Source organism: Camellia sinensis, chromosome 12, assembly GCF_055761805.1.
Source record: "Camellia sinensis isolate YWXY chromosome 12, ASM5576180v1, whole genome shotgun sequence".
Classification (NCBI taxonomy): domain Eukaryota; kingdom Viridiplantae; phylum Streptophyta; class Magnoliopsida; order Ericales; family Theaceae; genus Camellia; species Camellia sinensis.
Genome location: NC_138972.1, coordinates 70049319 through 70065477, shown reverse-complemented (window position 1 = coordinate 70065477; position 16159 = coordinate 70049319).

Sequence of the window (16159 nt, the reverse complement as noted above, 5' to 3'; positions counted from 1 at the left end):
CATGCCAAACTAAGCTTAACATGAAAAGGATGCAAGCGAGAAAATGGATAATGATGTAATGAATATGATGAATAATGTAGCAGATGCATGCAATAAATGCTATATGTAATGTAATATAATGAATAGTTAGTTGGGAAGTGAAAGTACCTTTACAGGGGCAATTGGCGATGACTCACCTCATCTTGCTGGGGATTTTTCGCTTTTTCTTGGTTGCACTTCCAAACCACAGGTACTACTTTTCTCCTTGGCTATGTTCGCAATTTTCCCTATTCTCCAACAGGGTGATAGACTAGGTTGGCTCATTGTCCAGAATTGAGGCGCATATAAGCTACCTCAACCTATGGGGCTGCCATATAGATTTCAAGCCGAGGATACACCCCTGGGTATTTAAACCAGACTTTAGTCTCAGAAATCCTGAACCTTTGCGTTCTAGGCCTCGGCTATTCGAACTCTAGTTTCCACCGTCTCAGTTGATCTCCTAGGAACTCACTGCAAACACAAGCAGGTGGCTATACTAGACCACCGGAAGTCGTTCAGGCACGACAAACACCAAAGAAATTGCACCTTTAGAGGAATTAAGGTCTCCTAGACCAGGTGCATGCACAAGACAGTGCAAATAAGGTGAATGAATGCACAAAATAGTGCTATACAAGATGCAATGCACAAGATAGTGCGAAGTAAGATGCAATGCATAAGATAGTGCGATGAAATGTGAATTGCACAAGGCAGTGCTATACAAGGCACAAGATAGTGCGATCTAAGATGAAATGCACAAGATAGTGTGATGTAAGGTGAAATGCACAAGACAGTGCTATGTATTGCACAAGATAGTGCGATGTAAGATGAAATGCACAAGATAGTGCGATGTAAGGTGAAATGCACAAGACAATGCGAATGTAATAAATGCACAAGATAATGCTATAAAAGGAAAAATGCACAAGATAGTGCTATACAATGCACAAAATAGTATGATGTAAGATGAAATGCACAAGACAGTGATATGTAATGCACAAGATAGTGCAATGTAAGATGAAATGCACAAGATAGTGCTATGCGGGTTAAATGCACAAAGTAATGCAATGGTGCACAAAATAGTGTGATACAAAGTGAATAGGATAGTGTGATACAAAGTTCACAAAATAGTGCGATGAAGGGTGCACAAGATAGTGCGATGAAGGGTGCACAAGATAGTGCGATATATGATGAGATTGTGCGGTGGATGCACGAAATGAGATTATTGTGCGATAGATTACTCAGAATGAACAAGTGAACAAGATTACAAATCAATACAGTGACAACGCATGTTCCATGCAAGATAGACAACTGATGCATGATATTAATTGAAAGAATGTTCTGTGCAAGAGACGAGCATATTTTATGCAAAATTGAAAGTATGTTCTATGCATGATTGAAAGAATATTCTATGCAAAATTGAAAGCATATTCTATGCATGATTCATAAACGATGCAAGGCACGTGTGCAACATGAGTATATGTGAAAATGCACATTCTATGAAATAGAAGAGAACAAAATATGTAATTTTGACAGAACGACAGATCGAACAAAAGATGTTGTTCGGCGATAACCTTCGATTTACCCCTCGGAGACTTTGTAACATGCTCAAAAGGATATATCCTGTTCATATTGGCATCTTCAAGCCGCTTTGATCGCCATTCCGACTTGAAGCAGGCTTGAACTTGGGGTCAAGGTACACTCATACTCTAGAGAAATGGCGAGGCCTGAGAAGGTGCACCTGGAATGCAGTTTCGGAATTTCCTGACGTTGAAACACACTAAGATGCTCCAAATTTTCCCTCTTTTCTTTTGCTTTGCAGTTTGGAACCTATGTAGCTTCACATAGGTCCTGGTTCTATTGCTCTCGCTCTTGACATGGGTTGAACCCTATAGTTTATTAAAGAAATAATTCTGTTTTGCAAATCAAGTTGGGAATGGCATGGCACTCTGAGCACAAAACAATTTATTTTGGAAATTTCTTAACCGGGTATTGAGCCTACGACTGACCACAGTCAAAACGACTAAACAAAGGAAAAACAAAGATAGAACAATCGAAACACATCTACTACACTCAAAATGACTCAAAACAAAAATCGAGACAAATAAAAACAACAAACACAACACTTGGACGTTTTCCACTAGTGGGACACCTCTCGGTTCATGGGGAGCCCACTGCTTCACCAAGTATTGTTTCCTACCCATTCTTACTTGTGATTCTCACATCACTTTGGCACTCAATCTCTTTTTCTTTGAAAAGCTCATTCCTTACTTTTTCTTTCAGCACATATCTCTCTATTTTTTAATCTCTTTTATTTTTTATGCCTTTCCAGGTGTGGTAGGTGGATAAGCTGAAAGTTATGGGCTCTTGCCCGCAGCATTCTGCTAGATTCTCCTTCTTTCGCTGACAACTAGTGAGCTTTCCCACAGGGGGGTTGTAATGCGATTGGACGTGCAGCAGACTTGTAATAGACGTCACGTGGCGATGCCCTTGGCTTCACTTGACCGAGATGAGTTGCAACAGGTCCCGCTGGCCAGGTATACAATTGATTGGTTTCATACATTGCATTTTCTAATTCCCCATTCCAGTTCAGACGCCAATTTGGGTGCGATCGTCCAGATGAGGGAATCGAATATCCAACTCCATTTCCAATTCGTGCTTCACACTTGGCTTGATACCTCATTGCTTGGAGGATGAGAGATTTTTGGCCTCCCTGCTGCTAACTTCAATTGTGCCTTTTCTAGCTGGCATAGTGCCTTTTCTGGCGAGTATGGTACCTTTTCTGGCAAGTATGGTGCCTTTTCTGGCAAGTATGTTGACGACGGGGAAAAGATAGAAAATCTGACTCAACTGTGCCCCTAGTTCATCATTTTGACCATTTTTTTGTTTTGGCTTTCTACTAAAACAATTTTGACTAATATGAGAGTTAGATTAACATGCTTATTTGACTTCTTATTTTAAAATCTTGTAAGTTAGGCTATGAGCACTGAAAATTTTCCTTTTTTGGGTCTAAGAAATGGTCTAGTTTAAAAAAAAAGGAATAATTTTCGAGAAAATTAGTTAGCTCATTAGAAATCCTCAAAACTATTTTTGCAAATGGCCACTGCTCATCCGATGTGGATTTAACTCTTGAGATGCACAACCTCAGATCTGAACTTGATTTGTCTTGCAGCTGAATCTTTTAACAGAATAGGACAACCGAATTTGAACAAAGATGAGCACGAAGATGAGCCAATTTGCACATGGAGAGGATAGCCGAGTTTGAACAAGGATAAGCTAATCAAAGTGGATGAGCCCAGCAGGCTGAAAATGATTGGGACTGAACTTCAGGATGAAGTTGCCTACATATCCCAAAGATGGGAATCAGGCTGTACGTAGTTCCGGCGTTTAAGGCGCACTCAAGTATTAACACTCTCCTTTTATGCTCTAACTTTTTTCAAAGCTGCCCTTTCGCGTTTTTAACCTTGCGAGCTCTGTTTTTCTTTCTTTTCGTTTCTTTCCCTTTTCTTTTCCTTTCTTTTTTTTCTTTTTCTTCTTTTCTTTTCTTTTCTTTCTTTTCATTTTTTTCATTTTTGTTCCTTTTCTTTTTCTCTACTCTAACTTTTGCCTGGGTCACCCTTTTGGGTTTTCGGTCCAGCGAGCCTCTCAAGAATAAAAAAGTTTAACTTGTTCATGTTGAATGGTCGTAAGATCTCTAGCCATCTGAATCCATGAGAATGGCTGCTGTTGCTGACTAAATAGTCTTGATGATGTAAGAGCCCATCCAATTGGGGTCTGAATTTGCCCCTAGTGTTGTGGATATGAACTCGATTATCCTTTAGCAAAACTTTTCTTTTCTCCATTCGTGGGATTTTGGCTTTCTTGCTAATCTCCATTGGTTTGCGGAATGACCCATTTTTTGAATCTTTGAGCACATCTGACATTTTTGCCCCTAGTTCTAGTGTTGCTTCCAATCCGACCATAGAAGCCTTATATTATGATTGATTGTTTGAACATTCTAAGTCAAGGTTCAAAGTTTGAAAGCAAAAGGGGTCAAGTGTCGAGGCTGAGAGTGATCCTATGATGTACAATCTCCAGAGTGATTCCACGCATGTCTTCGTAGGACCACGCAAAATATTTTTTGAAATCTTTTAATAAAGTGACTAGTTGCTCATGCTCCTTTGAAGACAATGTAGAACTAATCTGGATCAAGCCAGGATCCTTCTCAGTACTCACATTAACAAACATGATCTCATTCATTAAGGGCTTAGCATGTCTCTCTTTCTGTTAATTGATCAAGTTTTTGTAAATCCCGAGGAATTCCTCCCACTTTGTTTTCATCACAGTGTTAGAAAAGTTTTGAAAAACTTAGGTCAATGCAATGATTCTAAGGCACAGAAAAGGCACAGTTTTGCTCAATTACTACCATCCCATTCAGAACTTCTTGCTCAACTGGTTCAATGGTAGAAACCGACTCAAAAGAAAGAGTGGAAAAGACAAACACAAAATAAGAAAGTGATGTCCAAGGTAACACCTCGAAATCACCTGACTTTAACACAATAGGACTGACTCGATACAACATGACAGACTCAATACAACACAACATAACTGACTCAATACCCAAGTTAGAAAGTACAATAAACAACATTTTCAAATTGCTCAAAACAATGCATGCCATCCACCACATCTGGAGTAAAATGAGCGCCATCAGCAGGTGGTTCATCCCTCGATCACATAGTCACATTATTCCCCCAGTTCATTGATCCAGTGCCGATAGACTTTGTAGGGCCTGGTGCAGCGATGACCTCATTATCAATTAGATCTTGAACTTTATGGCGAAGGCGAAGGCGAAGGCGAAGGCAAAAGCAACTGTCAGTGTCATAGCCGATTTGTTGATGGAAGACACAGTACTTAGTAGCATTATACATGGATGGAAGAGGATCAGGAAGAGGCCAGGGGTCATGAGGTTGAGGATTTGGAGAGCTTTGGACAAGGTCATGCAAAGGGGATTGAAGGTGCAGTTTCCAGTCCTGCCAGGCTTGACAGAGGGCTTGGTAGGTGTTGACTGGGTTCGATGATCTTTTACAGGTGTAGGATTGGAGCTGAAAGAGGCGTTTCTGGTTCGACAGCCTTTTTCATGGTTTGCCCCTTGATTTGAAATGCTCCCAACCTTAGTAACAAAAGTGTCATCCACAATTTTTGCAACAACCGCCAACACTTGCTGCTTGTTCAGCCCTTTGACCTTAAATGCCTTAATAGGCCACTAAAGCTGTTCATAAGGATCAATACTAGCCCCATCCTTGTTCTTGTCCTTAGCCTCCACTTTGCCAAGGGATTGGGTCATTATATCGAAACAGAGCCCAGTTGTTGACATGTTCTCACCTAGAGTTGAGATAGCTTCAGGTTGGCCATTTCCTATTGCAGCTCGCCCCAAGATTGGGGGGCCTTTTGGTGTGAAATTTCTGGCATGTGATGTGGTGGATGATGGAGCCAAAATCCCAAAGGCTAAATCTGCCACAATTCTTTGAAGATATTCAATCATGCTCACTAGCTTAGAAGTAGTGGGTTCATGGGTTTGAGATGATTGGGGTTCAAGTGCATCCATCATACACAAGTCCGTGCTTTCTAGAATGAACACCTCAGGCTTGGGTAAATGGGCTGGGGTGCCATGACCGCGTTGCTGATGATACATGCAGTATTTGGTGGAGTTATGTCTGGCAGGGAGTGGGTTAGGAAGAGGTTGGGGATCAAGGGCTTTGAGATACCCCTTTTCCATAGTCACTTTTAGTGTGTTGGTTAGGCTTATGTAGAGGGGCGTGAAAGTTTTTCCTTGAGCTCGGGTTGGGCCGGCTGTTTGTGGATTGGTATTGGCAAAAGGGTTGGCAGTTTTGGGATTAGTGGTGACGGTATTTACTTGTTAGCATTTCGCAGCTGTGCTACCCTTGGAACTGCGAACAACATTCCTCCTCATAGGTTCATTACCCTCTACAATGATCCCTTGCCTAATGGCATCCTCGATTTGAACCCCAATTTCATGGAGGTCCTTAAAGTTGAATAGCGGGAGGACTATCATTTTCTGTAATAGCCTTTCATGCAGATTTCTAACAATGATACAGACTTGCTTTTTTTCTAAAGGCCTGCTTGCCATCATAGCCGCCTTTTCCCTCTATCGAATAACAAACTCTAAAAAGCCCTCCTTCAGTTCCTGACGCGTTGTCTCAAGATCACGAGTTGTGACCTCGATCTGCGTGTTATAGGAATATTGGGCAACAAAGGATTCGGCCAACTCCTGCCAGCTTTGTTTCACAGAGTCCTCCAATTTAGCATACCAAATGGCAGCTATTCTAGACATGGTTCGGCTGAATAGTGACAACTTTTGTACTCGGGTCAAACCCATTGGTCGTAGGATATCAAAAAACAGACGCAAATGTACCATTGGATCTCCAAAGCCATCAAAGTTGTCAATATGCGGCATCTTGAATCGCTCTGGTAGGGTAACTGCCGATTCAGTGTGCCCATCCTCTATATCTGGAATAGAGTTGACCCCCTGTGCCTTTTTGAACAGCTTTTCCAGCTTGTTGACTTTGAGTGAGGTTGGATCAACCTCGAGTTCGAACGGTGCCTCCGTTTGATACATCAGGGCTCTAGAAGTTTGTGTTGGGATGGGTTTTGCTTGGACTGGGAAAATAAGAACACCTTCGGTTTGTGGATCTTGAGCAGTGGCAGCATTAGCTCTGGTACCGGGCATAGGGATAACTGCAATGGGTACATGTGATGCAGAGGCCGCTCTTAGCTGCGGTTGCTATTGCTGTAGGCTAGTTATAACCTCGACTTAACAGGTTGCGTCATGCCGAAGGGAGTCAATTGTTTGTTGCAGATGGAGTATAATCTCTCCAAATTTGTCGGAGGCTGAGCCATGATAGGGGTAGATGCCCGGGATGAGCTGAACGAAGGTAATCTAACTGGTGAATGCTGGAACAGTGGAACATGTGAGCCCTGTCTGGACCTTTTTTGCCTTGCCACAGGCAAAGGAAACACTGGTTGCTCCTGAACTAAATCGCTGACCTGACCTGACAAAGTCTATCAACATGAGTCCATAATACCCAGGGGATATCGAAGCCTTTTGAAGCTATGGTTCCAGGACTACCTTGCAAAAGAGAAAACAGATAGCACCTCAGCCCAATTTCACTAGAATAGATATGATCACAGCTGAATGAATGTACTCTCTACTGAAATCTGCCTTATAAACTAAATACCACATTTTGCAACTGATATATACATCTCTGTACAGTTTCATTATAAAGCACATACCAGTTAATTGAGAGCCGAAACACCCTTATAAGGGGGGTAGGGTTACCCTATCCTAGTTTCATTAGGAGCTAGGGTTCATTATTCAAACAATGTGGTTTCATGCAATCTTATATTCGGGTGAGCATCCTGTCCTAGTTTAGAACAGTCTCTACGGCTTTCGATACACAACTAGGCCAAATGGTCAAAAAGGGTACCTCAACAAGACTACCTAATATACTTCTCACACCTAACACCGAGAAGTGAAAGGAGGATCAAATTGTACGATGGTAGTCCAGATCCAAGGGTTGTGTTCCCATCGTGGCAGAGCCCGCAACCGGTCAGCCTTTTGGCACGATTTTCAAGCAAGCCTCCTACAAACCGTCTAGAAATAGCAGATGACAAACACAGTGACTTAGGGGCACCAATGCAAATGCAAATGCAAAGAACATATAAGTGTAGATAAAATTTCATATCATGAATTTCAAGTCCAGTTTTCTAAATCCCCAGCAGAGTAACCAGAAACTGTAGCTCGCCTTTATCGCGCCCCCTTTCGGAAGTTTGAAAGAAAGCCCTAAAGTTCGGACTCCCACAGTTTTGAATCTAATCTCACAAGTGCAATATGAAATTGATAAACACCAAAGAGTCTAAATCTGGCAAATCGTTTGGAAAATTGATTTTGAATAAAAAAAATGTCAAAATTGGACTGCTTTGCCAGATACAGAGTCGCCACCTAAATATTTTATTTTGGAGAAATTTAGGAAACCCATGACTCGTGCCAAAGGCCACATGTCCGTCATCACTAAAGTTGTCTCGGCTCGAGAACTTGGGTATGAGAGGGGAAGGTCATGAATTGAGCTCCCCCGCTCGCTCGATCAAAGATTGGTCTCTACTAATTATGATATGATTTTTATCAACATTATTTGCTCTTATTCCAGTTATTAGGCTAGCATTACTATGTGATGCGTGCAAGCAAGTATAGACTAGTTTGCTCAAATTGGAACAATTCAATTCATGTTTGTTTTGAAAAAGGGTTTGAATTTGCCACCTCAAGTGGGCTTAAAGTTTGTGAATTTGCTACCAAACAAAGTGGGCTTAAAGCTGTGAATTTGCCACTTAACAAAGTGGGCTTAAAACGTACATTCGTGAATCGTTCCAATTCAAACAACAAGTCTTCATCCACAGGCATTCAAGCAGTTTATCAAGTAAGCATTTAGCCTCATGGCAAGCATGCTAGTCATGGCAATCACTTATACTCATCCAAGTATGCTAAAGTACTAAACACTTGCCTAGTACTCCAAGCTAAGGTAAACAAAAAGATTTTAGAAAAGTGCATGATTCCTAACTATACAAGATGTCTAATGCAACACATGCGAAGAATGCAATTAATAGGCTCGACTACTAATATGACATTTTCAACGATTTGATAGCATGTGTTTAAACACATAGTCAAAGAAATTATTGAAACGACAATGTAGTTTGAATGATGCGCTAAGCCTCGATGCATGCAATACAAGATGAATGGATGCAAGCACAATGTATGTTAATTGAAACGTGATGCTCCTAAACTAACCATCGAAAACGGTTAAGTAAAAGGGAGGAAGATGTGGGGTTGGAAGACATACACATTATTACAACATTTTGCTCTCGCGAAGGAGAGTCCAAATGAATGACTAAGCTAACTAGCAACTAATTAAAGCTAAGCTAAGTTAATTAAGCTAATTATTACAAACTAAAATGAATAACTAGTTAAACTAATTAGCTAATTATTACAACACTTGAATGAACTAACTAGTAAGCTAACCAATTAAGTTACAACACAAATGTAAGCAAACTAAGTAATTAAAGTCTCTAACTACTCTGCCACTACTCCGCCTCGGGGGATGGAAGATGTGCATGCGCATGCTTGGATATCACTCGAAACGACCTCCGTTCTGCTCCTGAAAGCCTCTATTTGCAGAGTTGAACACTTTCAGAATAAATCTGCCCATCTTACAAAAATTCTGCTGAGATTTACATCAGTGGCCAGCCGGCCACTGGCAAACATTGCTGGCCAGGTGTCGACCATGGAAGTGGCCTGCCGGCCATGGATAGTGGTCTCCCAGCCACTAATGTACTCTTTCATCATGCTGTAACAGAGGACAAACAGAGCAAAGAAAGGGTATTTCCAAGGATTGTCTGCACAATTCACCTCTCCTTTTCATGAACAAATCCAAGGAGTTGTAAACTTAAGCCACAAACTACCAACTCAAGCAATTTCATTGCATGATGACTTGTGCTTCAAGAGGTGCAAATTCAATAAATGCAAAATGAGACACAAACCTCCTCCCTTTCATGAAAGATCAAGGGAAGAAGTTGACCTTGGAGACTTGGATCATTTCATCACTAACAAGTATGAAATGGTCCAAGTTCCATGTGTTCAACTAAGTTTCGATTGAACACAACAAAATTATTATCTTGTACCATTTTAGTCCTAAGTTTTAATTACTCAATTTTAAATTACTAACCATCCTTTAATTCATTAAGTCCAATAATGAATTCAAGTCCTCTAATGGAGTGAAGTACCAAACCAGGAGTTTGCTTAAGACATGAAAGAGATGTCATGCCATTGATAATGAACCCCTAAAAGGGATTAAACCATTAAGCATGACAACCTCAATCTCATGCTTAAAAGAATAAGAGGCTTGAAACAACTCTCAAAGCAAAATAAAAGCCAAGAAAGGAGGGAGGTTGTAGAAATTATTAGTGTTGAAAATAAGTGAGAAAAGCATAAATAAATGCTATCAATCAAAGGAGATGGTGTCTAAGCCCTAAAACACCAAGCTCATGAGGACTATTACACTACAAGCATGCAAAACAAAACTCAAACACAACAAATAGTTAAAAGAAATCTTAAAAAAGGTCTGAAACAGTCCTAAAACATGTTGGAATTAGACTAATAAAAGCTAGAATAATAGGCCAAAACTTAGAGCATGCTGGGCTAGTAAACAAAACACAAGGAGAGGAGGCTACCCCCTTCAGTTTTTAACTTCAAAACATGTTTTTAGCCACTGAAATAACTCTGAAAAATAGTGTTTAAAAGCTTAGAAAAAGATAGTAAAAGAGTGGGAAACACAAGGGCAAAGGCCTCCAAAACAAGGTACAAAGAAAGATGAACCACCCCTCAACCCTTATTGGCTTTAAACCACAAGTTTCAGCCCAAAAATACAGAGTTTATACAGCCCAAAAACAGCACAAAAATGTGCTGGAATGAAAGCTAAAACATGGAACAATTTAAGCTAGTAAACAAGGCAAATTAGGGGTGGTTAACCCCTCAATTTTAGGACTTCAAAACCATTTTTTTAACCTCTGAAAACCTCTAAAAATCTGTGGTAAAAAGATCAAAAAAAAGTTGATAAAAGAATGGGAAGCACAAGTGGAAAGGCTTAGAGAATAGTGTTCAAAGAAGGGAAATTAACCCCTCTACCTTTAATAGTCTTAAACCACAAGCTTTAGCCCATAAAAATAGGTTTTAAAGAGCTTAAAAACAGCAAGAAAAGATAAAAAAGAAGGGGTGTAAAGATGGTGCAAAGGCAAGATAAGGTATACGTCTTAGAGAGGAATGAACCCTTAAGTCATAAACCACCAATTTCACGCTCTCAAGTGCTTTAATAGCTCAAACTCAAGCTCAAATCATCTAAGCAAGATGTCCTCTTGGTTTGGTTTGGTGTGTTTGGGCATAGGCTCTACAAGCTGCAAAAGAGAGAGAGAATTGTAGAGATAGAGGATTGTAGAGAGGATTTTTCCAAAAATATTTCCACTCCTAAATGTTTTCTAACCTTGAAAGCAAGAAGATTGGTCTTCTATATATAGAAATATATGAGCTTTGGTCGAAAATATCTAAAAAAGAATAGCTGGAGCAGTGTGGAAACAACTGAAGGAAAATATCTGGTTTTTACACTAATAACTGGTAGGCTAGCAGTGGTGGCCAGCCGACCATCACTGGTGGCCGGCAGGCAAAAAATGGCGGTTTGCCGGCTACAAATGGTGGCTGCTGGCCACCTGCCAGCCATGCCTCTAGGCCCGACTTTAAATGGGCATAACTCCTTCATCCGAACTCGGTTTTAGATCATTCTTGAGTCTAAATTGAAGCCCCGAAAGTCTACTTTCCAGTGGTAGCAGTCTCAAATCTAAATTCTAAATGTGGAAAGAGATATGCCTATTTTAGTGAAGGTTTCTCAGTTTTATAATCGGATTGATGCCTAACTTCAAATAGCCATATCTCCCTTATCTGGACTCGGCTTTAGGAGATTCTTGGGTCTAAAATGAAGCTCCGAAAGTCCACTTTCCAATGGTGCTAGTCTCACAACTAAAGTCCAAGTGTACAAAAGGATAGGCTTGATTTAGTGAGGCTACCCAGTTCTCTCTTAATAGATTCAAGCCCAACTTCTTCCCGAACTAGTTTTCTTCCTCTACTCTTATTGTCTTCAACTCCAAACCTATAAATAAGAGGTTTAAAAGATTTTTCAAAAAGTTCACCTCTCTTCCATTTATTTCCACTTTGTCCTTGCTCGGTTTATCTAAAAGTGCAACATTCAATGAAATGCAAGCCTCGGAACAACGTAAAAACTTTTTCAAAAATATTTTGAAAGAGAGGGTTTTAAGGTCTAAAATAATTTTGGTCAAAATAGTTTTGGTCCAAAATAGGGTGTAAGGTTGGGATTTAGAGCTCTCTTTGCTGAAGAAATCGAACATTTGCATAGCACAACTTTCATCATCAAGGGATCAATCAGTGGCACCCAAGTCATAAGGGCGGTCAAAAATGCGGTGTCTACACATGCTCTTTTTCAAATGTTCCTCGTTTTCCATATCAAAACAATATAATGCAAGATTATAATCCAGTTCATGAAAATAAGCATTTTAATATAGAAAGCAGGGCAGTGGATACAAAACATTGAGAATCTCTAGGTACGTATCTACCAGTAGGCTATATAATCACTACCAAAGCCATTTTACTGATACTAACTGGAAGGATCGGCACCTTATCACATGGGCTTCTGGATTTTCACCAATGACACACAGGCCAATATTATAACCACAACTACATTCCCTAACTAGATTCACCAAGGTATTCACCCATTTTCTCAAAACGATATATTTAAAATGTTTAATGTATAATTATGCATAATGCACAATGGATAAGAAATTAGTTTTGATTCAATCTAATCCTCATGCAATGTCTACAACAATCAAGACAATCCTCCACCGATAGCCTAAAATAAATATTTCTATACAATAGATAATTTCAAATCAACAGATACATTTTTGTCAAAATACAATGGGAGTGATACTACATATCCAACTCCACCACCATCATCAGTATAACCATTATTCCAATTTCACAATATCCAACATCGATTTTCATTTCCCTTTTTACAACTCCAAATATTCAAAAATTAGGGCAAAGTCCCATTTTCTTTCAAAATCAATTTTTAAGAAACTATTTCCGTCTTTACAATACAATTTTTCCATAACTATAATCCCACAACCATTATCAAGAATTAATTTGGAAAACTCTTCTTTTGATTTCAAAACCAAACTCTAGGTTTGTAACAACCACCTTCTTGATTAATTAAGTTGATCATATGATTTACATTGATTATGTGTCATGTGTGAAATGAAATGTGATATTGTGAACATATATGGTTAAGATACGAATTGAACTTGTCTGAATCAATAAACCATAAGATTGAAATTAAATACTTGGATAGGAAATTAGAGCCTAATTCGCATTAGTATGATTAAGTTGGTTTAATTTAAATTAGCTTATGATGATAATTGACTTAAGTTAAGTGAATTTGATATAAGGTAAGTCAATGTAATATAATAGGAAAACATTAGTGAATTGATTATACTACCTAAACCTATTTATCAATTAAATAGGAAAAGATGAGTCAGTGGGTTTTGTTGGAAGAAGTATGACTTGAGAGAGAGAGAGAGAGAGAGAGAGAGAGAGAGAAAGAGAGAGAGAACTCGAGAAGAAAACAAGAGAAAGAAGAAAACCAAGAAAGAATTAAGGCAAAACTGTACAATTCAACCAACTAAGGTAAGAACTCTTCTCTAATTTCTTGAATTTGAGACGTGACACCCACAAATTTATGGAATCTAAGTTTAATTAAGAAGAAATCAAGCTTAATTAATAGTTTTATAAGTAGAATATATGGGTGAGCAAGATAAGGAAGAAATTATAAGAACTAGTTCAAGAACATGGCATGCATGCCATACTTTCATGAGATTCATGTTTTCTTGCATGATTTTAGAGTACTGAGGAGGGAACTCCATGAATTTTCAAGATTGGAACTCAAACTTGTGTGTTTTGTGCTATTATACTTCCACTCTAAACTTTAAGCTTTTAGGTAGGAATTGGGTGTTGTTTATGAAGTTATAATCTTTGATTGAAGTTAGAAATATGGAATTCAAGTTGTTTTAAAGGGGTTTGGGCCTTGAGATGCATGTAATTCAAGTTAGATTTTGATAAGCTTGAGTTCCGAATGTAAAACAGATTTTTGGACTGAATTTTACCCAGACCGCACGTACGGCCAAACCTCCACTGTTCTAGTTTTCCTACTACTTTAATTGCACATGTAGGGCACACATGCGGCCAGTGCTCTCCCTCGTGTGGTTTTCAGGGCGGTTCCAGTTTTGTTTCCTTTGTGTTTTTTGGATTTCTGAGCCTCGTGAACACGAAACAAATTAAAGAACGAATAGAAATAACCGAACAAACAAGTGACGAATGAACCAGATAGGTTTATGAACTAACTCAGTGAATTGAACATGTTTTAAGATGTTGTGCTTGAATGTGTTTATGTAGGTTAGATGTCTTATTGTGATCACGTGATTTAGGGAGCCAACTATAGGTAACAACCTTGTAAACATATGTTTGACTATAAGTATTTTCTGACTTATACTGTACTCTATTTCCGAAATGATACTTTCGATTTAAATGAATGATTGTCCTTTTTGTGAAATGTATTCGTGGCATCCTTAGCTACTATTACTGTTACTGCTACTGTTACAGAGATCTCTGCTAGTTTCAAATTTTGGAACTACTGTTTACCGTATTAATGACCATCATATATGACTATTCAGTCTTCTAAGACATACTGTACTGCTCTGCTAATGGATGTACCACATATAAGTGCTATGATTGCAATATGATTCTGAAATGAGAAACTGATTCACTAATGATAACTGCCTATTTTCAATACTGTAATGACATCATTTATAACCTCTTTATAGAGTTGTTATTCACTGGGCTCTAGCTCACTTTTTTATGTATATATGTAGGTGATCACGCTCAAGATCGAAGCTAATGGCGTCGACCTAATCTATGCTTTGTCAAGCCAACTCGTGTGCCTCACTACGAGGTTCCTAATGGTCAAGCTCCAAGGCTTTTGGGTGATTTAGAGTTCACGTTTCTGTTTTTGCATCTAAATAGTTTGAGTGATACCGGTACAAGTGATATATGTGACTTTGACTGTTGGCGGGTCTGATTTATTTTATTGGGATTAAGTCCCTAAATTTTGTTTATGTTTTTGTACTTAAGCTTGATAGGGACTTATGTGTATATAAGTATTATGGTTGGACTCATGTGTATACGTAGATATCTACAGAGGGTTGTTTTGTTCATTTAAGTCTTTATAGGCCATTGGATGTTATATTTTATTAATTGTAGGCTTCCCCCATCCCTGATTATTGTATTACTGTTAAGCAAGCCTTCGGTAATCTTAGATTACTGGCCGATCACTTCTCTAATTCCATGGGACAGGGGTTGGGTCATAACAAAGTGGTATCAGAGCATGAGTTATACTACACACACGTGTCCAAATGAGTTATATGATGTCGTAGAAAAGAAATTAGGGTAGTACATCAACATGTGTGAGTGTGTGTGGAATTGTTGTGTGCATACCTAATGTAAATGTGAATGTGAGATGTCTTACCTATGTTTAATATTACCATGTTTACATATAGACCACTGAAGAATGCAAGGCATACAGATGAAACTGAATCATAAGACGCAAGAATTGACCGATTAGAAAGAATGGTTGAGTTATTGGCAGAATCTCTGAGACAACAACAACGAAGTCAACAACCCTCATCTCCTCCTCCGCCACCAATGCGAGTTAAGCCAAATAATAATGATGGCATCATAGCCCTAACCCAGAAATTTAACAAAATGAAGCCACCAACCTTCCAGGGAGGTATTGAGCCTTTGAAAGCCGAGGCGTGGATCTTAGAAACTTAAAAGTTATTTGAAGTTTTTCCGTGCTCTGAGGCACTAAAAGTTTTACTGGCAACTTTAACTTTACAAGAAGAAGCAAGGCGATGATGGATGCTTATTCGTGAGAACAATGGTTCTATGACATGGGCTCAATTTAAAGAAGCTTTTTATGAGAAATATTTTCCTTAGTGTGTCCATGACCGTAAAGTGCCTAAATTTGAACAGCTAAATATGAAGCTAAATTCACGGAACCTGCTCAGTACGCTCCACACATAGTAGATTCTAACTATAAGAAAGCCATGAAATTTGAGAGTGGGCTCCATGTTGAAGTACTTGATTGGGTCAATGTTCTCAAATTGACCAAATATGTGGATGTTTTTGATAGAGCTCTTATGTTTGAGGCAAACATTGTAGCTTTAAAAGAGGCCAGGACACCAGTGACTGATTGGAAGGGTAAAAGACAGGGTTCAATTTCAAGAAGGGCCAGAGCAACTCACAAAACAAGAAACAGAATACGGGGTCGTCAAACAGTCCCAGTCAAGGGAATAATTCTATACCGCCTTGTCTAGAATGTGGTAAAAGACATAAAGGTGTTTGTTACAAGATTTCAGGAGCATGCTT